Source organism: Hibiscus syriacus, unplaced genomic scaffold (assembly GCF_006381635.1).
Source record: "Hibiscus syriacus cultivar Baekdansim isolate YM2019G1 unplaced genomic scaffold, ASM638163v2 tig00111388_pilon, whole genome shotgun sequence".
Classification (NCBI taxonomy): Eukaryota; Viridiplantae; Streptophyta; class Magnoliopsida; order Malvales; family Malvaceae; genus Hibiscus; species Hibiscus syriacus.
In genome coordinates, this window is record NW_024063076.1 from 126,706 (window position 1) to 151,064 (window position 24,359).

General features: G+C 34.6%; 1 protein-coding gene and 1 pseudogene across 1 annotated transcript in view; one reads left to right on the forward strand and one right to left on the reverse strand.

Annotated features, from left to right (window-relative positions):
• The window catches only part of LOC120160037 (selT-like protein), a 28,290-nt gene extending 13,978 nt beyond the window's left edge, over nucleotides 1-14,312 (reverse strand). Inside the window, exons 1-2 of the mRNA XM_039170504.1 lie at nucleotides 14,298-14,312; nucleotides 11,458-11,460 (exon numbers count right to left, since the gene is read on the reverse strand). The gene's annotated coding sequence lies outside the window, so the exon portion shown is untranslated. The remainder of the gene's footprint in view (nucleotides 1-11,457; nucleotides 11,461-14,297) is intronic.
• Nucleotides 1,924-24,359, forward strand: part of LOC120159949 — a 35,657-nt pseudogene continuing 13,221 nt past the window's right edge.

The following is a 24,359-nucleotide window of genomic DNA, read 5'->3' on the forward strand; positions in this document are numbered from 1 at the left end:
TCATGATTAAATGGTCACTAAAGTACTTAATTCTTATAGGTATTTGATGTGGGTCAATCTAGATTAAACTGGAAGGAAAAAAACACCTTAAGTATGCAGATGGATAAAATACAATACAGAAGTGTTTGGAACTCATACTATTAAAAATATTTACAAAGAAAAGCTTTACTGCAACTAAGAAGAAGGAAAAAAAAATCAATAAATGTAGCATCTTAAAATAAGATATTGCACATTAAAATGAGATATTTTATGTAGAGTATTAAAATGTAATTAATCAATAAATGTTTGGATTGTATTCTTAATAAGAAAATCCATGTTCAAGTTTCAAAAATAATAATATTGGAAAACAATAAGATAGACATATAAAATATGTATAAAAAAGAACACTATTAATGCAATTTGAATAAGTGCATCCGTGCCTGCACATATCATACGGAAGTAGACAAGTGGTGAAGCTAAATTTTTTCACAGTAAAAACAATTAAAATTTTAATCATAAACAACATATCCACTTGGCTAATAAAGAGAGAAAAAATTTCAGACAGAATGCACAGTTTAGGGAGAATCCGTGAATTGGAAGAGATCAATAATAGACTAGGGTTTCAAAAGCCTAAAGTGAAGCGTGACCAAGGAAACGGTTCCTAAGACAATGAATTACATGCTCCTCCACCGTCTAAAGTTTTTCATTTTCAATATTTTTCTTTTAAAAATTTAAGGTAACGACCAACATGAAATAAGTCGTTCCCTTAGTTATACTTGTAATAAAACTACACAAATCTGTACCCAAAAACACCAAACGAAAGAAATTGTTAAAGTTTTCATTGCATTGAAAACTTGATAATTTATGTTTCATCTCGGTACGTTCTACATTGCTTTGCTCTTATTTTATATGTCCTTTTTATAAATTCTTTCTTATTTGAATTTTCAAATCCTAATTTTAAAACAATCGTTCTGTCGGTCCATTCTATAATCAGTACTTGATATTGAAGCTTCATTTTTAAAGAATTTGTTTTTATTCCGAAATTTTGTTGTTGCATTTTTTTAGTAATGTAAATTAATTATAAAGTAATATCTGTTTAGAATCTTTCTTGTTATTTATACTGCACTTACCCTCACATACACAACTATTTGAACTCAATACTTTTAAGGAGAACAACACATTCTTTAACCACTAGGTTATTTGCTTTTAAATGTTGTATTATTGTACTAAATGTTCGTATCCTTCTCCCTGCATTAACGGTTACTGTTGCATCGTGGTCCAGGATGAACCCTAATTTTTTTTTCTGATTATTCTTTTTTGGTACACATTATCAATTGGAGTACATATTATTATGGGAATGTCAAGCTTAAACCTTGAACCCTAAACTTAATATAAAATTCTTTACTTTATTCCTAAACATGATATTGGAATCATTTACCTTATATAGGAGAAACAAAAATGGAAGTAAATATTTTTACTTGCCAAAACATCCCATAATATTATTTATCGGAAAGGAATAATAAGTAAGAAAACGAAGAATCCAAAAGAAATCGATTTTTTTTCCATACGAGTTTCAAATAATCGAAAAATGTGGAAGTTTTTTAAACCCATGTTGTCTGCAACTTTCAATGGGGTTGGGGTGGAGGGGGGGGAGGAAAAGGCCTTTGATCCGTACACAATTTTCCTTGATTTGTCGGGAAATCATTACAATAACAGAAACATGCATGAACACAGATTCTCAATTATTGAGTTTCTTTTTTCTGGTTATTATGATAAAGAACAAACATTGAAAAGTAATTGTCTGAATGTTTGGAATATATTAATGTTTTCTTCCAACAACACCGAAAACACCCTTTACTCTTCTTTCTTTTCATTTTCATCTTTTTATGTCTTATAATTGGGATTTGCAGAGAGAGAGAGAGAGATACTGGGATTTGAGAGACAATGGATCCTTCAATCAACGATTCATTTGCAAAAACAATGGAGGATAAAAAAGAGTACAAGAATGGTGTTAATGGGATGAACGGCCAGGATGATTTTGATCCAAGTGCAGCCCCTCCATTTCGTATCGCTGATATCCGAGCTTGCATCCCAAAGCACTGTTGGGTCAAAAATCAATGGAGGTCAATGAGTTATGTCTTCAGGGATGTCATCGTCGTCTTTTCATTATTGGCAGCTGCTGCTTATTTGGACAAGTGGTTCTTCTGGCCTGTCTACTGGGTTGCTCAAGGAACCATGTTTTGGGCTCTCTTCGTCCTCGGACACGATTGGTACCAATCGAACATCCATTCCCAGTTCTGGGTTTGACAGTTTGTTCGTATCAGTTAATCAACTCTGATTTGTTTTGGATTTTGCAGTGGCCATGGAAGCTTCTCTGATGATCCCATTCTTAATAATGTGGTGGGTCATATTTTACATTCTGCAACCCTCGTTCCTTACCATGGATGGTAAAAGCTCAGTACTTCATCAGGTTTAACGTTTGATCTTTCTATTATATATGCAATTACATCAAACATCGTTTGGAAAATTTGTAGGAGAATAAGCCATAAAACTCACCATCAAAACCATGGGAACGTTGAAAAGGACGAGTCTTGGGTTCCGGTAATGTATCTAACTTAGTTCATTCGGTTCATACAATCCTCTTTAAAACAGTATAAGATTTAACTACCCTCTTATTATTATTATTAATATTATTAGATAAAATAACCTCAGTGACCAAAAATGCCTTATAATATACGATTTTAAACAACTTTTTTTGGATTTGTCAAAATGACCAACTAAATCGCAATGCGATCGATAATTCGCAACGCGATCTCCGGTATCGCAAATCAGTTTCCAGATTCGCAACGCGAACTTCGACTATCGCATTGCGATTTACATATTCGCGTTGCGATTTTCCAAATTCGTTGCGATAGTCGAAGTTCGCGTTGCGATTTATTCCAAATTCGTTGCGATAGTCCAAGTTCGCGTTGCGATTTATTCCAAGTTCGTTGCGATAGTCGAAGTTCGCGTTGCGATTTATTCCAAGTTCGTTGCGATAGTCGAAGTTCGCGTTGCGATTTATTCCAAGTTCGTTGCGATAGTCGAAGTTCGCGTTGCGATTTATTCCAAATTCGTTGCGATAGTCCAAAATCGCAACGACTGGTGGTATTGCATTTGTTTCTTAAGAATTTTCTCTAAAAATATAGTACTCGCGCGAACGTGTCGAAGACACGTATTACCACGACCCGAGATGAGATGAGACGGCAACGGCGACGGCGCGCGAGAGTCCCCCTTGTTCTCTATCACTCAACAAGGAAGTGGGAAAACCAAGCCTTAAATAGCATTCCCAATAGTGTTTCCAATACTATGTGGGATTGAGCATTACCAACACTTGTTCCCAATACTATGTGGGATTGAGCCTTAAATAGTGATATTATTTTTGAATGTTTTGCTTAAAATTGCAATAATCGCGATTGATTGTAAATTGACTTTTAATTATGACATATTTAATCGTATAATACTAATGCAATTGGTTGCTGATTAAATTGTTTTAAGGTGCATGATTGTTAATTGTTTCCTGAATAATCACATTGAATTGGAAACAAGTGTTGGTAATGCTCAATCCCACATAGTATTGGAAACACTATTGGGAATGATATTTAAGGCTTGGCTTTCCCACTTCCTTGTTGAGTGATAGAGAACAAGGGGGACTCTCGCGCGCCGCCACTGCCGTCGTCCGTCTCGTCTCGTCTCGTCTCGGGTCGGGTCGGGTCGGGTCGGGGTCGTGGTCGTGGTCGTGGTCGTGGTCGTGGTCGTGGTCGTGGTCGTGGTCGTGGTCGTGGTAGTGGTAATACGTGTCTTCGACACGTCCGCGCGAATACTATCTTTTTAAAGAAAATTCTTAAGAAACAAATACAATACCACCAGTCGTTGCGATTTTGGACTATCGCAACGAATTTGGAATAAATCGCAACGCGAACTTGGACTATCGCAACGAATTTTGAATAAATCGCAACGAATTTGGAATAAATCGCAACGCGAACTTCGACTATCGCAACGAATTTGGAAAATCGCAACGCGAACTTCGACTATCGCAACGAATTTGGAAAATCGCAACACGAACTTTGACTATCGCAACGCGAACTTGGACTATCGCAATGCGAATATGTAAATCGCATTGCGATAGTCCAAGTGCGCGTTGCGATAGTTGAAGTTCGCGTTGCGAATCTGGAAACTGATTTGCGATACCGGAGATCGCGTTGCGAATTATCGATCGCATTGCGATTTAGTTGGTCATTTTGGCAAATCCAAAAAAAGTTGGTTAAAATCGTATATTATAAGGCATTTTTGGTCACTGAGGTTATTTTCTATTATTATTATTATTATTATTATTATTATTATTATTGTAGACACTAATTTTTCAATTTTTATTATTATTATACATTATTATTATTATTATTATTAAATAAATATTACAAGCCCAAAACCCAGAGCCCAATTACAAACGGATCCAGACTCAACTTGAACCGGCTCTGATGGCCAGCTAAACCTTAAAACCAAATTAGGGTTTCCATCTCATTACAACCGTCGTAGATCCTCAGACGTTGGATATAATCTGATCCAACAGTCCTAATACAATCTAACAAAGAAACCCTAGGGTATCATAACCCTAGGGCCAAGCGGCCGCCGCCCCTGCTGTCTCCACACCGACGTTCCAGCTGCTGCCACGTCTCGCCGCCGCCAAAGCCTCCAGAAGGCCAGCTGCCCCTTTGGGACCGGTCCGAAACCATCACCGGTGGTGGCTATAAAAGCCATCATCCCCTGCAAGAAAAAAGACACAGAGCAAGAAGAGGAGAACACACAGACAGCAAGATACTAACAAAGCAAAAACATGAGGAGAGACACCCATAGCAACCACGACAGAAACCCAGCAAGCCAAACAACACCCACAACAGCAAATCGAAAGCAAAGAGAGAAGAGAGAAAAAGACTTACCCTCAGAGAACTCAAACGCCGCCGAAATCCTTGTAAAAACTAAGGTAAAAACCTTCAGTTATCGCTTAGATCTAGGCCGATTGGCAATTTTTTAGGACAAAAGGGCTTCCAAATAGGCTTTAGGGTTATCGGGGCTTTGATTTGGGGTAGGTTTACAAATTCTGGCCATCGTGAGTAGTGGCCGGCGGTGACCATCACCACCGGAGTACGGTGGCAAGCGACTGTTGGAATTCCCTCCGGCGAAGGAAGCTAGAGAGAAGCGAGAGAGAATTCTCATCTCTCTCATATATAGAGAGAATGAGAAGGAAAAAATGAGAGGTTTGGCCCTTAAGGGGAAGGTTAAAAGGGTTTATATACCCCTCCCCGAACGACGTCATTTTGGAGAGGAGTGTGTGCGTAATTTCTGTTAGGAGTAAACCCTGTCCGCAGTGTTTCAAGTTTGCATTCTTTGCGATTTATTCACTAAATTAAGTTTATGAATATTCTGATTTGGTCTTTTAATTTTATTTTATCTACAATTTAGTCATTACTAGTATATTTAATATTTTAGGGTAAATATCATAATTAACCCTTATGATTTTAATAGACTTTTATTTTAATCCCGAATAAATATATATGGCTAAATTACACTGTTAATTATTATATTTCATAATATTTGAATTAGAGCTTTTAATTTTTAATATGTTATATTTTAATCACTAATTTTAATACTTTTATTTTTAACTACAAGTTTTATTACTTTTTATATTTTAATCCTATTGTTTTAATTTTATTTATTTTATTCACTATTTAATTGCAATTTAATTTGTATTATTATCATTTCAATTTCAATATGTTTAAATTATTACTTTAATTATTATTGTTATTATTATGTAGTCATATAAACATATATAATAAATAATATTTGTTTACTTATTTTTTAATATATATTAAATAAAAATCCTATTTATAGATTTAATTTTATATAAATTAATTTTGAGAAAAAATAATCATATTTTAATATTTATTTATTTTTTAATATTAAGAAATAGACTATCTTAAAACACCTAGAAGTCATTTTTGATATTCTTAAATAATAAATAAATATCCTATTTTTATAAATTATATATATTAATTATTTTAATTATTTTTATAGAATATTTTATTAATATTTATTATTTTTTAATATTAAGAAATGGGTTGTCTTAAAGCACCTAGAAGTCCTTCTCTAATATTTCTAAATAAATAAATATCTTATTTATAAATATATATATATATATATATATATATATATATATATATATAATATATTTCTTAAAATTATATTAAAAAATTTGAAATAACAAGATTATGAATTAAATATATTTTTGAATTTTTAAATTTCCAATAATAGAGACAATTTATAATTAATGTGTACCAATTTTTGGCGTTATAGGGGTGTTAATCATTCCCTAAACGTAATCGACAACGAATCCCTTTTTATTTCTAAAAAGAACGAATTTTTGGTTAAACGCAGATCAGTTTATCTTTTAACTGATGTTTTCTTAAAAACTCTTTTAAAAGATAATTTTTAGGTATTCGACCTACCTAACCCAAAAAGATCGATGGCGACTCCCAAAATATTTTTTAGATCAAAATCATTTATTTATTCATTTTAGTTTTCCCGCCAAGTAAAAATTCGTGCACGGGCAAAAACCGGTTACGACAGCTTGGCGACTCCGCTGAGGACTGGTCAAGCTTTGAAATTAATTATAAATTATCTCTATCAATTAGAAATTAAAAATTCATATTTATTTAATTTATAATTCTTTTCTTTCAAAATTTTTATTACTTATAATATTTATTATATTTTTATTATTAATGTTTTATTTTAATTTTAGATATTAAATTTATTTTTTATTTGTTTGTCAAAAGTTTGAATATTTCTCCTTACACACAACACTTGCATTGCATAACATAAGCTTTATAATCAAGCTTGTCCCTTTTAAATGGGAGTGAAAGTGACGTATTCGTGAGAATTTATTCTCCGTGTCAGGCCTAGCAAGTAGCTTTCGGGGTTTATATGCTCTATGTCTTCATGAGAATTTATTCTCCGTGTCAGGCATAGAGAAATGTGTCCCCTCGAATTGAACTCGATCCATTTAAGTCTGTATGGACTAGGATTGAGGGGTTGGCAGCCCAAGAGGGCACCAACAAGGACAATTCGAGTACCTTTACTCTTAGAATTGAAACCCTGCATATAATAAACCTTAAAAATTCTCCTGATCTAAGACTGTACTAAACCTCTGTCCGTAGGTGTACACAAAGGAGAAATAAGCTCTAGCTTTTAATTTATTTTCTTTTCTTTTCTTTTTCCTGAATAAATGCATGTGAACTAGAAATCATGCAGTTAGGTTAATTTTTCCAAACAAAGCATGGAACTAGAAAGCATGAGGTTAGGATTTATACCTTGATAGATAGAAATTTTTTTCTTTCCATTAGTTGGTACTAACCATTTTATTTTTTTCTTATTTTTTCTCATGCATGTTATTTTGCTCTAACTTGTTTATATTGATTTTTTTGTTTGCATTGTATGGTCATGGCATAACCAAAAAGGTGTTAACTTGAAAGACTGTTCATCAAATTGGAAAGAATTCATAAAAGGACAAAAAGTTTTATGATCAAACAAAATATGACGCAGCCAAGGAAAGACATCCTGAGAAAACACCGAGGATAAAAGCGAGCTATGCACACAAAGATCCTGTTATATTAATACCAAAAGTATTACGAAAAGATCTTGCTAGATTGATACCAAAATCATTCTAGGGCAAGAGTATCAGTCAGGGAATTCAAAATAAAGGAGGTTTTTATGAAGCTCAAACATGTTATTTGAAGGATCAAAACAAGAAATTGAGCACAAAAATGGAAACCATGCATGAAGATTTCCATAAGATCAGTCAAGCCTTTCAAAATGCTGGCATAGGAAACACCCCAGAAGAGTGGATAACATGGGTCACCAAACTGAAAAAGAACTGCAACATATATGAAGATCTTATCCAATAACTTCTTGGACACAAAGGTTCTCTTACAAGGGAAAATGAGCAACTCCGAGAATTGACACGGAAGATGAAGGAAAAAGAGAATATCATGGAAGAAGCTGCAGTCCAGACAAGCAATGTGGCTCATAAGCTGATAGACTAACTCGGATTTAGAGAAGAAAATGGGAAAGTATTCCCATATATGTAACGTTTTGTTGAAGTTAGGACTGAAAGCTATCCCCTACATGTAAAAGTTTTGTTTGATGCACGAAAACTTTTATGTTCAATGAAATATGTTCTAAGATGATCACTCTTAAGTAACACCTTTTCATACATGCATTTGCATTTTGCATCTTTGCATTTTTATTTTGAATTTGTACTTTTATGTTTTCTTTTGTATTGCACAATTTGCATTCTTATTGTTACATTCACATATTTACATTTGCATTTGCATTTTCCATTTTTGTATTTTTACGTTTATATTTACATTTTCATTTTCACATTTGCATCTTTGCATAATTACATTTTATTTCAAACTATTTTACATACAATCATTACAATATGGGAATAATTCATGGAGGATTCCATAACAGAATTTCTGAAATCAAATTGGGGCTAACTCGGCTTCCTAAAGAAGGATAAGAGCTATGAATGAGATTTTATTAAGGGTTGGTAGAATCGAGAAACTGCAGGAGCAACTTATCAAGACTCAACGAGAAATGACTGATCATGCAAAAAAATTCCAGGCTTTTTCAAAAGAACAAATGATTATGTTAATGGACATGATGAATGATATGATCCATGGAGGGAAACCCTTAGAGGATCTCATTGTGAAGGCTATGAATGAGGTTCTAAATAATGATGAGTTCGACGTGATAGTGTCTGATGATCAAGAACCTATTAGTGAGTATGGTAATTCAAGACAGCTTCAAGATTTGGTCCCAAGAGGCACTGGTGAATTAATGGTGAATGAAGAATCAATGAAAGAAAAAAGTTTCGTTGTAAGAAATAAGCTTTACCCAAGGAAAAGGGGCATAGAAAAGGGTAAAATGTTGATCAAGAAGAAAAAGAATGTGTAGGGTTTTCAATTTCTTCCCTTCCACTTTTCAGGTGAAAAATTGCATTAAAACAGTCAGATTAACTACTCCACGACTTGTTCAGCCACAGTGGCCTCCAAATGAGAATTGGACCTATAAGGAGGTTCTTTGGATAAACCATACCGGAATTCCAAATTGTTCAGCTAAGGTTCCTAGTAACCTTGAGAGAAATTTCCAAGATCCTTTAGAACAAGAAATTCAAAAATGCAAGGTAGAAGAAGGGGTTAAAGTTCAATGCTCAGAAATTATTGCCTCAACTGAGACTAATGTGATCAAATCCTGTGAATAATATCAGACACAAGAAAATGGGAAAGGAATCAAAGCAAAAAGGTTCCCATGGTTGTAATAAGAGATTGGCCTGTAGGTCTAAAAATAAACTGGAAAGATGCAACCATGAAAACATCTCAAACACCCATATCAGACTTCTTGAGGACAGGTGGGGCTTTGGGTATTTTAGAGAACATGACGAATACTACGCCAATCACAGCTGCAATATGTGTTCAGAACCGGGGCAAAGCTATTGTCACCAATAAGAATTGTTTTGAGCCCAATTTTCAACTGATAAACGAGGAGATGAAATTTGACCATAAAACTGCTAAGAAAGAAGTAAAGGTTGGTACGTCTGAGTAATCATCCAAACGAGCCCAGAAAAGAGAAATGATCAAGAAATAGGGGGCAACTGAGGACAATGGCCCTGATCCTATTACACACCCAACATTAGAGGAGTAATGATGCATAAACAAGTGGAAGTATTATCTACCACTGTAGTACTTTCTATTTTCAGCATCTTGTTTGAACTTGTCTTTTGTTCCTTTCTCTGTCTTGTTGAAATAAATAAACTTGTGTTACTTTTATGGTTATAAGCAAGGAATTAAATTTTAATCTTGAAATTTTTTAGTATCAAGTAAATTAAATATTCTTTTTCAAGAATTATAGATCTTTGGCAAGTGGTAAAATTATACATTCCATATCCCATCCAAATGCCAATTATTTGATCCTTACTAAAACCAAATTTTGACCATACAAATATCTGAGACTTTGAAGTCATGTCTCTACCTGTTTTTGAGACACCAAATCCAGATATTTACCTTCTTGGGTAGAGTTGATTGGTTCATTACCTTTCACTACATACATGACTTCCAAAGTTACACATTTGTCCTTCCATATACAAAACCATCATTTTTGTACAATGAAATCAAAAGAACCAAACTTTCAAATTATCCATGAATATTCCTGCAAGAAGAGACGAGATGAGGCATCATGGATCAGCTTATCGGAAAATGATTGGGGCATACTCAAAGAAGAAGAAAAAAATATTGATTTAGATAAATATATCATGCATTAATTATATTGTTTTCATGTAAATAAAGATTAATCTTGAATATTCATCCCCCTGGGGACACCTCTTTTTACAAAGGCTTCTGTGTATGAGATGACGAACGACATTGTTTCATTTATCCTTTCAAATATACGTATATATATATATATATATCCCTTGTTGTCCCCTTTTGAGCTTATAATATTTTTCTTCTGATTCAACCCTAACCAAGGATCACCCTCCACATTGGTGGGCAAGAAGAATGATAACTGTTCACAGGAATAAAAATTGTCAATTACGAAGGAAAATCTTCATGAAATGAAGAGAGTTTTGAACTGCAAGGTAGATCAAATGCAAAGTGCTTGAAGATCAATCCATTCAAGAATAACGAAAGAATTTTCGAAATGCAAGAGGAAAAGGAGGTGCTCAAAGCAATTGAAGTCCTATACTCATCAAAAAAAGGAAAAAGGAAAAAGGAAAAAGGAAAAAGGAAAAAGGAAAAAGGAAAAAGGAAAAAGGAAAAAGGAAAAAGGAAAAAGGAAAAAGGAAAAGGGAAAAAGGAAAAAGGAAAAAAGGAAAAATTGAATCAAGATGAGTAACTCATTAAGCCTCAAGTTCCAAGGTTGATCAAGTGCAATAAAGTTCAAAGATTCATATTCAACAAGAAGCACAAGTGTTGGAAATTTGGTCATTGAAAGCCTTTGATTTAGTCATAATCTGTGAGATATTCTAGGATTTGTTTTCTATGTAAATATAGAAAGTAAAAGATGTAAATCAAGAAAAAGTAAGAAAGTAGAAGATGTCAAATATTGGCTCTAATTAGTTTCTTTTTTTGTTGTAATTTCCCTCTGTATAAAAGGAGCCTTGTACTCATTCAAGAAATAAGACACATATTATTTCTTCATTCTTTTCTAATTTGGTGTCAGAGCCATAATCGTGTCTTAACCCTAAAACACAGTAGTTCCAAAATCACTGTAACCATATCCGAAGTCGCGTCAGAAATCACCTCAACCCCTACTGTGGCCACTCCGTAGCACCACTCCAATTCTCATTCTTTCCAAATCACCACCATCCGCTTAAAAGGTGACAACTTCCTCCGATGGTCACAATCAGTTCGGATGTATATTCGTGGGCAAGGGAAAATCGGTTACATCACTGGTGACAAGAAGGCTCCTGCTGTTGATGATCCACTGTATGCTACTTGGGATGCTGAAAACTCCATGGTTATGACATGGATGGTCAATTCTATGGAGGATGACATAAGCTCCAATTACATGTGTTATCCTACTGCAAATGAATTGTGGGATAATGTTAGTCAGATGTATTCTGACCTAGGCAACCAATCTCAGGTTTTTGAGTTGACTTTAAAATTGGAGGAGATTCGTCAATGAGATAATTTTGTCACCACATATTTCCATTTGTTGAAAAGTTTGTGGCAGGATCTTGATCTCTTCAACACATACGAATGGAAAAGTATTGACGACTGTAATCACCATAAGAAAACTGTAGAAGATAGTCGTATTTACAAGTTTCTTATCAGCCTCAATGTTGAGTTTGATGAAGTACGAGGAATGATTATTGGCAGACCTCCTCTTCCATCCATTGGCTAAGTATTTTCCGATGTTAGAAGAGAAGAAAGCCGAAGGAATGTCATGCTCAAAAAGAAGAGTACTGGTGAGTTAATTGAAAATTTTGCCTTATTGAGTGATGTTGTAACCTACAAGGCAGTAAACTACTAGCGCAGGTCTGATGATAAACCATGGGTCTGGTGCGATTTTTGCAACAAACCCCGCCATACACGTGAGACATGTTGGAAAATTCATGGCAAACCTGTTAACTGGAAAAGCAACAAGCAATGAGAGAAGAATCATGGAATTCCTACTGCAAGTGAAGCTGACTCAGGTCTCTTCAACAAAGAGCAGATTGATCAACTCTTGAAACTGATAAAATAAAATTTCTCATACGGTATTCCTAGTGTTTCTTTGGCACAAACAAGTAGTAATCCTAAAGCCCTTTCTTGTCCAAATTCTTCTCCGTGGATAATAGATTCTGGAGCCTCAGATCACATGACTAGTTTTTCTCATTTATTTGATAAATATTTTGCAGGAAAAGGACTCATTCAACTGACAGTGAAAATTAATCTCAATAATGTTCTTCATGTCCCTAAATTAGCCTGTAATCTTTTTTCTGTCAGTAAACTATCTAGAGATTCTAATTGTTGCATTACCTTCTTTGAATCACATTGTGAATTTCAGGACCAGAACTCGGGGATGATGATTGGACGTGCTAGTATGATTGAAGGTCTTTATTACTTTGATGAAGTATCTATCAGTAATAAAAAAGTTCAGAGCTTTAGTGGTACTTGTTCAATTTTTGTTCGAGAAAAAATAATGTTGTGGCATTATAGACTAGGACATCCTAGTTTTCTTTATTTGAAACACTTATTTCCAGAATTATTTAAAGGGATTGATTGTTTTTCTTTTCATTGTGAAAATTGCATTTTTTCAAAAAATCGTCGTTCCCCTTATTTACCAAAAGATTATCAGGCCTCCAAACCTTTTTATCTGATTCATAGTGATGTTTGGGGCCCTTCTAAAGTTACTATTATTTCTGGTAAAAGGTGGTTTGTTACTTTTATTGATGACCAAACACGGTTATGTTGGATTTATCTAATGAATAAAAAGTCCGACGTGAAAGATTTATTCAAAAAATTTTACACTCTGATTAAAAACCAATTTTAAACCAAGATTAGAATTTTACATTCTGATAATGGAACATAATATTTTAATGAGCACTTAGGTGATTTTTTGAAAGAGAAAGGGATTTTTCATTACTCTACATGTCGGGATACCCCTCAACAAAATGGCATTGCAGAACGAAAAAAATAAACATTTACTTGAAGTAGCACGTGCCATAATGTTTTACATGCATGTTCCCAAATACTTATGGGGTGAAGCAGTTTTAACAGGCACTTACTTGATAAATATGATGCCTGTCAAGGTGTTAACATACAAAACACCACTCGATTGCCTAAAATCATCATTTCCTGAAACAAGGTTATTTTCTGAGTTACATGTCAAAGTTTTTGGATGTACTGTCTATGTTCATGTTTCAGGCCAATTTCGTTCAAAACTTGATCCACGTGCTATTAAATTCATTTTTTTGGGGTACTCTTCAAATAAAAAGGGGTATAAGTGTTTTGATCCTCAAACAAAAAAATTTCATGTGAGTATGGATGTGTCATTTTTGAAAACAAAACCTTATTTCACAAACAATTCTCTTCAGGGGGAGACAAGTGATGTAGAAAACAATTTTTGGGACATTTCTATCCCACTACCTAATGTCATTTATCCTACACAAAAACCACACATTTCTGAGAGTGGTCGCTTTGAAAATCCAAATTCAAGTGTTTCTAATAACGATTGCCTAGGAGAACCAGGTTTGTTGGTGCATAATGAAGGAGATTCTCGTTCAGGGGGAGAAGTACTACAAACTAATCAACATGATTTGAATTCTGAGCTTCAGTTTTATACTAGGAAGAGATTTCATTTGAGAAATAAAGACTCAAATATCAACCCTGCACGAAACCAATCTGAAAATCTAAGTTCTGGTGTCGAAACTTCAGGTAATCATATCCCTACTACACCTTTTATTTCCTCCACTTTGTCCAACAATTCACCTAGGATTCCTGATCTTGATGTCCCTATAGCACTTAGGAAAGGTGTCTGGAATTGCACTCAATATCCCATTGCAAAATATCTTTCCTATCACAGACTATCAAAAAACCATAAAGCTTTCACATCTAGGATTTCACATTGGTTTGTTCCAAGGAATATACAAGAAGCATTGGATGATCCGAATTGGAAATTAGCAGTCATGGAGGAGATGAATGCTCTAAGGAGAAGTGGTACATGGGAGATTGTCGATCTACCCAAAGGAAAGAAAATAGTCGGGTGTAAATGGGTGTTTACAATAAAAAGTAAAGCTGATGGAAGCGTTGAGAGATACAAGGCGAGATTGGTGGCTAAAGGCTTTACTCAGACATATGGGATTGACTACCAAGAGACTTTTGCTCCTGTTGCTAAAATAAATTCTATTAGAGTGTTGTTATCTCTTGCAGTGAACTCCGATTGGCCTCTACATCAACTTGACGTTAAAAATGCATTTCTCAATGGTGATCTGGAAGATGAGGTGTATATGAGCCTACCGCCAGGATTTGAGAAGAAACTTGGCAGTAACAAAGTATGCAGATTACATAAGTCACTATATGGACTTAAACAGTCACCAAGAGCTTGGTTTGACCGCTTTGGAAAGACAATTATCAGTTATGGCTTCTTGCAGAGTCAAGCTGATCACACAGTATTTTATAAACATTCAAAATATGGTAAAGTTGCAATTTTTATTGTTTATGTTGATGATATTATTCTCACTGGTGATGATGAAACATAATTAGCTATTCTGAAGAAAAGACTAGCAAAGGAGTTCCAAATTAAAGACTTGGGAGCTCTTAAGTATTTCCTTGTAATGGAATTTGCAAGATCTAAGGAAGGCATATTTGTCAATCAGAGAAAATATGTTCTTGATCTCCTTGGAGAAACAGGTCTACATGGTTGTAAGATGGTTGAAACTCCGGTTGAGCCAAACTTGAAGTTACAAGCTGCTAAGGTTGAAGAAGTAAAGGACAAGGAACAATATCAGAGACTTGTAGGGAAGTTGATTTACTTGTCTCACACACGGCCTGATATTGCTTTTTCAGTTAGCATAGTAAGTCAATTCATGCACTCACCAGGGGCGGAGCATTTCGAGGCCGTCTATAGGATCTTAAGATATTTGAAAGAAACTCCAGGAAGAGGCTTATTGTTCAAGAAACATGGACATCTTCAAGTTGAAGTCTACACAGACGCAGATTGGGAATGAAGTGTTACAGACAGAAGATCAACGTATGGATATTGTTCCTTTATTGGAGGAAACCTAGTTACATGGTAGAGTAAAAAACAAAATATGGTAGCTAGAAGTAGTGCTGAAGTAGAATTCAGAGCCGTTGCCCATAGAATCTGCGAGGCGATGTGGATAAAAAGGATTCTTGAAGAATTGAAGTTTTCTTACTCGACTCCAATGAAGGTATATTGTGACAACAAAGCTGCTATTGCTATTGCTCATAATCCAGTTCTTCATGATCGCACGAAACATATAGAAGTGGATAAACATTTCATCAAGGAGAAAGTCAATGTGGGAATAATATGCATGACATATCTTCCAACTGATGAACAATTAGCTAATGTACTAACGAATGGACTACACAAGAAGCAATTTGGTAATCTGACTAGCAAGCTGGCTATGGAAAATATCTTTAAACCAGCTTGAGAGGGAGTGTTGGAAATTCAGTCATTGAAAGCCTTGATTTAGTCATAATCTGTGAGATATTCTAGGATTTGTTTTCTATGTAAATATAGAAAGTAAAAGATGTAAATCAAGAAAAAGTAGGAAAGTAGAAGCCGTAAAATATTGGCTCTAATTAGTTTCTTTTTTTGTTGTTGTAATTTCCCTCTGTATAAAATGAGCCTTGTACTCATTCAAGAAATAAGACATATTATTTCTTCATTCTTTTCTAATTACAAGAAATGCTGGAGATGAATGAATCTTATGGAAAAATCCCCAGCAAAGCAAATCCAAGTCAAGCAAGGCAAGATTAAAGGCATCAGAATGAATTGATCCTTGGTTCAATTACCCTTAAACACTTGTTTGGGCCTTTTTATACCTTTTTATCCCTTTCTTTCATAACCTTGAGCCTTGGCCTACGTTACATACCTGAAAAGTTCATTCTAATCATACATGGATTTTTTATGTGAAAAAGACTATCTTCATATTTCATTTCGCCTCTCAAAATTGATTTTTATTTGCAAAAATTATTTTTAAAAAAAATATTTAATGCACGATATGAAAAATGATAAAAGGGGTTTCGAGATGTAAATTTTTAAATAACATCTTGGAACCAAATGAGGATTCAAATCGAAAACCTAAAAAGGCGGCTCGAATATCGAATGGTGCAATAACGACATAAGAGACGATTTTAAGCTCTTGATGAAGCACCACACACCCTAAAGACGTTCCTGAGATTTTAGAACTAAGAAGTATCCCTATGAGATGAGCATAATAACCCTTCTTTCAAGATAATGGAAGCTCAAATAAGACATATATCCTGAATCAACCTGACATACCTTACTTTACCAGAATCAACCTAAGCCCTAAATCAGTCAATAATTTTGACACTTGCCATAGGACTATGATTTTTTGATTTAAAAGTGTAATTGATTTATTTGATATTCATTAAATTCATGATTATGATTTGATTCTATTATGAATCTGTGATAAGCAACACTTTACAAAATTCTTTCATTCTTCGATAAAGAAAGGAGGAAAAACACATTTTTAAACAGGACAGTCTCAAATGAGGAAGATCCTTGAAGCAAGTTATAACATATTCTACCTCTATTGAAGAAAAAGAATAAACGAGGACATAATGATAAAGCATTTCACTTTCTTGAAAGTAAGTGGTCCAAGAAGCCAGAAAGTTTGGAGAATTAAACTTATGACGCTCTCTTGTGACATCATTAGCAATCCATCAAGAAAGATTATCACTTATCTCAAGCTGAGGGCGATAAGCATCACCAGACAAATTATTTTCCCCAGCCATCAATCCATGTCTCTAGCAGATTCTCCAATCATAGAGTCATAAGTCCCATTAAGGTGTATTATGGGAATGAACAAGTCACCACTTGCACTCTGGTTATACCGTGATACTGGTTCAGATCTTGATGCATCATTGTTGCCTCTTCCATGTCGATCATTTTCTTTGTCAGGATTATATCCATTATGTCCTTCAGAAGATTGTTGAACTTGAATTTGAGAACTTATGGCAAAGAATAAGACATTGGAACAGATTCTACACTTATAGATCTTTCATATTGGATAACCTTGGTTACTGGATAACCTTGGTTACAGGATTACCAAGTTTTTCTATCAACTAAACCTTTCCATGTTTTGGGAAGAGTGATATATGGCAGTTACAAAAAAGAAAGTTGTTGTAGCAGTCATTGCAAGAAAAGGCACCAACAAAAATCTTCTAGTTCATCCTGATGATGTTTATTTCTTTTTGGTAAGGTTGTTACACGTAATGCCACCGACAACAAGGTCAAATTCGACAAATCTACTCATCAATTGCTCCAACTGATCACCATTCAGTTCTTGCACATTTTCTTTCAAAGGTATGCTGAGCCGGTAAAGGACAACCTCTGCACCACCAATCTCAGAGAAAAGAGACATGACAATGATACTATTGGGGAACATGTATCTAGCAGATCCTCCTCATCGTGTATGGTTTTTAGGGAAACCTAGAAGCATTTCCACCTCATCAGGTTCAAGTAGAACAACTTTATTCATTCCAACCCATACCAGATTCTATTTTCGGCACTCATCAAGATCATACTTCTGGACATTCGAAGGTGTCTCATCGTCATAAGCTTCAAGAGCCTTACAGATCCTTTCTGTCAATTTGGCACTTCTTGTACATGTTTGTAAACAGTTCAACTTTGTTCTTGGATCCCAGGAAGGCCACCATTTTTTTGTCAATTGAAAAGCATCATGTATGGTGCGTGGAGGAATCTAAATAAGAGGAAATATGTTCTCAATTGACAGATTATGAATATAGCCCCTTTTCCGTGCAGCAGCACAAAAATACTTCGAATCTACAAATTTTGGCTCTATATCGTATAAGTACCATGACATTTTGATCCAAACACCAATTGGAGCAAGTACCACGTTCTCGTAGTAGAAATAAGAAGGCCCAATAGCATCTTCTGGAAGTGTTCTTTGAGTTATCTGATCTGGTTCGGTAAAAACCCCAAAACCAATCATTGGATTTAGAAGATGAACTACATGATCGTCTTCATTAAGAAGCTTCTTTTCAAGCTTCCTCTGATTCTTCCTTTTCTAAAAATCATAGCCCAAGTTTCGTCTTTTCTTGTAATTGGGGTCATTGCATAATGGCTTCCTATCTTCCACCGGAAAAAGTGCATCAACAGCCTTAGCCATTTGAGTAGCACATATAAAATATATGTCAACTCTGCAAGTGATGAATCTGGACCACATCTATCCATGGCTATTGAAGTATCAGCCTCTGAGTACCCCATTTTCGTCAAGTATAACAGTTTATTCTCCTCATCAGAATTAGAATTTAGGATTTCCTCGGTATCAAAAGAACTATTAATATCTATGAAATCATCCTGAAATATCGCTTCATAATCAGATGAGTAGTTATCAGAATCAACATGTTACATGGGTGCGGACTTTTCAAGAGCATGTACTACTGTATATGTAGTCTTGCTATTGCATCAGATTACTGTTCATATAAATTGGTTTCTCTCCCACAGAAAAGTATATTCCATAAATAGCTTTCACTGAAAACAAGGTTCATTGTGTCAGCTTGGAATGAATTACCAAGCGATTTATACCACTCTGTCTGACTAGATCCCTCCAGATCTAAAAAATGGGCACCTCATTCAAAAAATGCACATATCTCAGACATTTCCGTCAGAATGATTGAGTACTTCTTAAATTTGTGACAATATGAAGAAAATTCCTCAAGTTACTTGACAATTGCTATTTAGTGACACCAGAATGAGAGTATTCAAGATAAACAGATTTGGGGCACGGATAAAGCCGCAAGTACCCACAATAGTACATTGTCAAAATTGGACCTCGTGGGGATCATGATATTGAAATCAAACAAACATTGAAAGTAAGCCTTACAGTTTAGAAGATTAAGGGCATTCTGAAGGCCCAATTCAGACAGATCCATACGGGACATCTTGAAAGCCCATTTCAACCAGAAATAGAATGGTGGGGCATTTTGAAGGCTCATAGTAATATGAATATTTGGGCATTCTTGGAGGCTCATCTCAGCAAGAAGTAATGTTGAGCACACTTTTAATATTTATATCAGCAAATGTTGGGGCATTTTAAAGGTTAATTCAGACAGATCCATGTGGAGCATTTTGAAGGCTCAGATTAACAAGAAGCAAATGATGGAGCATGCTGAAAGCCCATTTTAATCATAATCAGGAATATTGACACATTTTGAACGTTTGTATTAGCCAATGTTGGGGCATGCTGAAGATCCATATCATCTTATGGAAATATCATTGACTTAAGCAAATATTTCCAATGAGATAGAAATGTATGAAGAATGAAAATGGAGAAGCAGTGACAGTCGAGCTGACTATACGAAATTGCTTCGTTCATCAAACAGTTGCATTAGGGTCCTGATGTTGAACAAATATTTACTCAACAAGTATGGTTTCAAATACCCAATCTTCTTAACCACGTATCACATGACATCATGTTCTTTGTTAAGCTACATCACAGTTGCATGAATAAAGTCGGTCCTCAGGAAGACCATTCAATCTAGGGTTCAGTTCCTCAAAATCTCGACTTTGAATTTTGTATTCCATGTGTCGATGATGATTAGAAATATTTCTTTGAGATTCATGGCAGTTAGTTTCAACCATATTGTTGAGGTTACAAAGCTTTTTTTCACATCAGTTTTTGTTTACTTGATGACATTAAATAAAGAGGCTCAGCTTACGTATATTGCCATTTCCCGTTGTTACTGGGGTTATCATTTACAATCAGGATGAACTGAGTTTTACGCCCTTTCCCGTTGTTACTGGGGTTATCATTAACAGTCAGGATGAACTGAGTTTTCATCTATGTGGTTTATCATGTGCGTTTCATCTGCAGAAGCGAGAATTCCATGGACCTCCTTCTGTACATAGATCCTATAGCTGATGTGTTTCTACTTCCTACAACACTCATTACAGAAGAAAACGTGATCGGTATCACACTTGCTCAAGATGATATCAAGATCAGTTGGTATCTCTTTTTCAATTCAGCACTATCATATTTGTGAATTTGACCAACATTTTGGTCATGAAACACCAACATCTCACTTCTATTACCACTGAGTTTTGTTCTCAAGTGGTCTTGGGACATCATACAAAAGCTTGAATACTGTGCAAAGAACTTCATTGATAAGAAATATGTGTAAAAACCACAAAAAATAATGAATGTGTTGTCAAATGCTTTATGAACATCTGGCCAAAAGCCACAAGAAAGGATGCATGTGTTATCAAAAGCTTTACGAAAATCCGGGCAGAAGCCACGAGAAATGATGAATGTATTGTCACATGTTTTACGAACCAGTGATTATGGTGCTGAACCAATGTTGCTATCATATGGTGTTTTCATTTTTTGATCTGAAATAAAGTTTGACTTCTTCAACCCCAAGGTTAGAAGTGAGATATGATGAAGATTTCTTTCCACATAAAGGAAGCAGAAATTTTAACAACAAGAAACTAGTAGAGCCAACTAATGTTGAACGACAGGTTGTTGTTAAACATCTTGACATGATATGGTCCAAGTTACATTGTTCAAGATCCAATTAGATGTAGAGACATGAAAGGAATTAGGATAAATCCTCCTTATGATGTGTTTCAAGAGTTAAATCAGAACAGACTCTACTCTCTTAATTAATCTCTGCGTTTAGCATATCTACATTCTTCAAAGATGATAGATTCTCTCTCAAAGATATAGATTCTTTTTCAAAGATGAAAGCTTTATTGGATTTCTACACAAGTCCACGAAGAAAGCCAATGTTATCAAAGACAAAATGAGGCATCAGGTCATAGTTCTGACTACGGCAAGAGTTCTATAACTGAAACATTTCTTCTGATACTTAAATGAAGCAAAGAAGACACAAAGATACCAGTTGATCAATGGTTCTTCAGAAATATAGCATAAGTAGCTACACTGATATCCGAAGGTAACCCTGGTAATAAATGATCAAGTGAAAGAAGATCGAGTTTGCCACTTAAAGTCAATAAAGATTGCATCAACATGCATGTATTCATAAGAACATCATTGCACAATAGATAATGCATTACATTGATACATTTCATTGCATCAACATGAAGTTTTACAGGTTTCGTATGAAAAAGAATATTCATGATGAAAAATACCTTATAAATAAGGTAGAATTCAAAACTCAAATACAGGAATCACGCAAAAATCTGAAGAATAGATGGACGCAATCCACAGAAGAAGTATTATTTTGGGGAATGTTGCCCAATCAACAAATTATTTCAATGAGAAAACAATTTCCAAAGTTTCTCATTTAATCTTTTCTGAAATGAATTGTTGAATAGTAAGAAATGATTTCCATAGTTTCTTACTTAGTAACTATTCCCACATCTGTAAGCTCTTCAGTGCATGTTTTCAAAACCTTCGGGTCATCTGTAAGCCCTCAGTGCATGATATTTCAAAACCTTCAGGTCATCTGTAAGCCCTTCAGTGCATGATATTTTCAAAACGTTCGGGTCATCTATAAGCCATTCAGTGATGTTTTCAAACCTTCGGTTCATCTGTAAGCCCTTTAGTGCATGATGTTTTCAAAACCTTTGGGTCATCTGTAAGCCCTTCAGTGCATGATATTTTCAAAACCTTCGGGTCATTTGTAAGCCCTTCAATGCATGATGTTTTCAAAACTTTCGGGTCATCTGTAAGCCCTTCAGTGCATGATGTTTTCAAAACCTTCAGGTCATCTGTAAGCCCTTCAGTGCATGATGTTTTCAAAAACCTTCGGGTCATCTGTAAGCCCTTCAGTGCAAGATGATAAGACCTCATGGTCATTCATAAGACCTCGAGGCATAATGTTTTCAACATTTCCATCCTACTCAAAAAAGCCAAATGAAAAATTATTGTCTTTTTCGTCTTTGCTCTATTCCTGTTAACACAAGAATGAACAAAGAGGGGCAGCTGCAGACACTAATTTTTAGTTTGCTTTTATTATTATTATTATTATTTAATATTATTATTAAATAAATATTACAAGGCCCAAAACCTGGAGCCCAATTACAAATGGATCCAGACCCAACTTGAACCGGCCCAGATAGCTCAACTAAACCCTAAAACCAAATTAAGGTTTTCATCTCATTACAGCCGCCACAGATCCTCAGTCGATGGATCTAATCTGATCCAACGGTCCTGATACAATCCAGCAAAGAAACCCTAGGGTATCATAACCCTAGGGCCACGCGGCCGCCGCCCCTGCTGTCTCCACACCGACGTTCCAGCTGCTGCCACGCCTCGCCGCCTCCGAAGCCTCCAGAAGGCCAGCTGCCCTTCCACATGTCGAGCTCTATGGTGAGTCACCACCATAGCTATGGTGACTCACCTAGGCAACCTCCTTCGGACCGGTCCGAAGCCATCACCGGTGGTGGCTATAAAAGCCACCATCCCCTGTAAGAAAAAAAGACACGGAGCAAGAAGAGGAGAACACACAAACAACAAGATACCAACAGAGCAAAAACATGAGGAGAGACACCCATAGCAACCACGACAGAAACCCAGCAAGCCAAACAACACCCACAGCAGCAAATCGAAAGCAAAAAGAGAAAAAGACTTACCCTCAGAGAACTCAAACGCCGGCGAAATCCTTATAAAAACCGAGGTAAAAACCTTCGGTTATTGCTTAGATCTAGGCCGATTGGCAATTTTTTAGGATAAAAGGGCTTCGAAATAGGCTTTAGGGTTATCGGGGCTTTGATTTAGGGTAGGTTTACAAATTCCGGCCACCATGAATAGTGGTTGATGGTGGCCATCACCACCGGAGCACGGTGGCTGCCAGAATTCCCTCCGGCGAAGGAAGCTAGAGAGAAGCGAGAGAGAATTCTCATCTCTCTCAGTTATAGAGAGAATGAGAAGTGAAAAATGAGAGGTTTGGCCCTTAAGGGGCCGGTTAAAAGGCTTTATATACCCATCCCCGAATGACGTCATTTTGGGGAGGGGTGTGTGCGTAATTTACATTAGGGGTAAACCTTGTCCGTAGTGTTCCAAGTTTGCATTCTTTGCAATTTAGTCACTAAATTAAGTTTATGAATATTCTGATTTGGTCTTTTAATTTTATTTTATCTACAATTTAGTCATTACTAGTATATTTAATATTTTAGGGTAAATATCATAATTAACCCTTATGATTTAATAGACTTTTATTTTAATCCCGAATAAATATATATGGCTAAATTACACTGTTAATTATTATATTTCATAATATTTGAATTAGAGCTTTTAATTTTAATATGTTGTATTTAATCACTAATTTTAATACTTTTATTTTTAACTACAAGTTTTATTACTTTTATATTTAATCCTATTGTTTTAATTTTATTTATTTTATTCACTATTTAATTGCAATTTAATTTGTATTATTATCATTTCAATTTCAATATGTTTAAATTATTACTTTAATATATTGTTATTATTATGTAGTCATATAACATATATAATAAATAATATTTGTTTACTTATTTTTTAATGTATATTAAATAAAAATCCTATTATAGATTTAATTTTATATAAATTATTTTTGAGAAAAAATAATCATATTTTAATATTTATTTATTTTTTAATATTAAGAAATAGACTATCTTAAAGCACCTAGAAGTCCTTTTTTGATATTCTTAAATAAACAAATATCCTATTTTTATAAATTATATATATTAATTTATTTTAATTATTTTTATAGAATATTTTATTAATATTTATTATTTTTTTAATATTAAGAAATGGGTTGTCTTAAAACACCTAGAAGTCATTTTCTAATATTTCTAAATAAATGAATAACTTATTTATAAAAATAAATATATATATATATATATATATATAGATATTAATATATTTTCTTAAAATTATATTAATAAATTTGAAATAAAAAAATTATGAATTAAATATATTTTTGAATTGTTAAATTTTCAATAATAGAGACGATTTATAATTAATGAGTACCAATTTTTGGCGTTATAGGGGTGTTAATCCTTCCCTAAACGTAATCGAAAACGAATCCCTTTTTATTTCTAAAAAACGAATTTTTGGTTAAACG